The sequence below is a fragment of the Gossypium hirsutum genome, chromosome A06 (assembly GCF_007990345.1).
Source record: "Gossypium hirsutum isolate 1008001.06 chromosome A06, Gossypium_hirsutum_v2.1, whole genome shotgun sequence".
In the NCBI taxonomy this organism is placed as follows: domain Eukaryota; kingdom Viridiplantae; phylum Streptophyta; class Magnoliopsida; order Malvales; family Malvaceae; genus Gossypium; species Gossypium hirsutum.
In genome coordinates, this window is record NC_053429.1 from 15625080 (window position 1) to 15627685 (window position 2606).

Sequence of the window (2606 nt, forward strand, 5' to 3'; positions counted from 1 at the left end):
TGTGATTGTTCGCATTGGAATTAGTTCGCTCCTCTCATTTGCCACAACAGTCATGACTCCTTTCTTAGGAACAACCTGCACAGGGCTCACCCAAGAACTGTCAGAAATAGGATAAATAATTCCAGTATCTAGAAGTTTAATTACCTCGGCTTTTACAACTTCTTTCATATTGGGATTTAGTCGCCTTTGAGCTTGCACACAAGGTTTATATTCATCTTCCATTAAAATTTTATGTGTCCAGAAAGAAGGCTTGATCCCTCTTATGTCAGAAATCTTCCAAGCTATGGCTCTTTTGTGCTCCTTCAACACTTGGTGTAACTCGTCCTTTTCGGTTGGCTGTAAATCTGAAGCAATAATCACTGGTAAGGTGGAATTATTTCCAAGAAATGCATATTCTAAGTGATTTGGTAGTTGCTTTAATTCCAATTTAGGAGGTTCTTCAATAGAGGGTTTTAATTTTAATTCATTGTTTACCTCAATACCCTCATAGCTCTTCTGTCTCAGTGAAGGCTCATTGGAATTTAGTTTAGCTTTTATCTTACCTATTGCAGAATCATCATGATTTACCTCCTCTTCTTGGGCAAGACATAGTTCCAACGTGTCCCTATGTACGATTTCTTGTAGAGAATCTTGAATAGCATGATCAATAAAATCAATAAAATAACAAGAGTCATCTCGTTCCCTAAAAAATCTCATGGCATCATAAATTTTAAAAATAATTTCTTCGTCACCTACCCTAAGCACAAGTTTACCGTCACCCACATCAATAACAGCCCTAGCAGTGGCTAAAAATGGGTGACCTAAAATTAAAGGCACCTCAACATCCTCATCCATGTCAAGCACAACAAAATCAATAGGGAATATGAACTTGTATCCTTTTACGAGTACATCCTCGATAATACCCCTAGAATATTTAACAGATCTGTCAGCTAGTTGAATACTCATCCTAGTAGGTTTTGGTTCCCCAAGGCCAAGTTGCTTGAACATTTTGTAGGGCATCAAATTAATGCTAGCGACTAAATCAGCTAATGCATTCTCAACATTTAAACTACCAATTAAGTAGGGAATAGTAAAACTTCCTGAATCTTTCAGTTTGGTTGGCAGTTTATTTTGGAGTATGGCCAAGCACTCATCGTTGAGTTCCACTGTAGACAATCCTTCAAACTTCTTTTTATTTGTTAGAAGCTCCTTAAAAAATTTTGTATATGTAGGCATCTGCGAGGTAGCTTTAACAAAAGGTAAGTTAATATGTAATTGTTTAAACAGTTCAAGAAATTTACCGAATTGTGCATCCATGCTGTCCTTCTTCAACTTTGCTGGGTACGGGATTTGTGGTTTATATTCCCTTAGCACCAGTTTTTCATTGTTTTTAGATTTTACTTCCTCATCTTCTTTTCTATCCGCTTCTTGTGGCAGCTTCTTTTCAGATTCAGCTAGCACTTTCCCACTCCTTAGTGTAACCGCTTTCACATGCTCTTTTGGGTTGGGTTCGGTGTTACTAGGTAGACTTCCTGGTGGTCTCTCTGAATTCATCTTAGCCAGTTGTCCTATTTGATTCTCAAGCCCTTGAATTGATGCTTGCTGATTTTTAAGTGCAGTTTCAGTGTTTTGAAAATGGGTTTCCGCTACTGAAATAAACTGTCATCATCTCCTCAAGGTTCAGTTTTCTCTCTTGCTGGTAAGGTTGTTGTTGGAAGCCCGGAGAGGGTGGTGGTCTTTGATTCCCTTGGCCTCCCCATGAGAAATTTGGGTGGTTCCTCCAACCTGCATTGTAAGTGTTACTGTAAGGATTATTTTGAGGTTGAAGATTATTACCCGTATAATTCATTTGCTCGTTCTCCATGTTATGGTCGTAGGGTGGATATTCTAAATTGTTCATTCCACCTCCACTTGCATCGCGTTGCATTACTGGATGAACTTACGTAGTACCAAGTAAACCATCAATTTTTCTATTCAAAAGTTCTACTTGATTTGAAAGCATAGCAACTGAATCAACGTTAAAAACGCCGGCCGCTTTTGTCAGCTTTGTCCTTATGACTTGCCACTGATAATTATTCAGTGACATTTCTTTTATGAACTCATAAGCCTCTTCAGGTGTCTTATTATTGATAGTTCCACCAGCAGCTACGTCAATCATTTGTCTCGTCAAGGGATTCAAACCGTTGTGGAAAGTTTGAACTTGTAGCCAAAGAGGTAACCCATGATGAGACACCTTTTCAATAGATCCTTGTATCTCTCCCATGCATCATAAAGTGTTTCTAAATCCATCTGCATAAAAGAAGAGATATCACTCCTCAATTTGGCCGTTTTGGCCAGCGAAAAGGATTTAAGTAAAAATTTTTCGGTCATTTGTTCCCAAATAGTGATTGACCCTCGTGGTAACGAGTTCAACCACTGTTTAGCCTTATTCCTTAATGAAAAGGGAAATAACAGAAGGCGAATGGCATCATCAGAAACACCATTTATTTTGAAAGTATTGTAAAGAAATTGGCCAAATGAGTATTTGAGTCTTCATCCTACAAACCATCAAACTAGACAAATTGTTGAATCATTTGTATCGTGTTAGGTTTCAGTTCAAAATTATTTGCAGCAATTGTAGGTCTAAC

At 38.0% G+C, this 2606-nt stretch overlaps 1 non-coding gene across 1 annotated transcript; it reads left to right on the forward strand.

Annotated features, from left to right (window-relative positions):
• Positions 1 to 2195: 2195 nt before the first annotated feature.
• LOC121231537 (small nucleolar RNA R71) lies at positions 2196 to 2301 on the forward strand. Its single transcript, XR_005929595.1, has one exon. It is a non-coding gene; the product is annotated as a small nucleolar RNA R71 (small nucleolar RNA).
• The last annotated feature ends 305 nt before the right edge of the window (positions 2302 to 2606 follow it).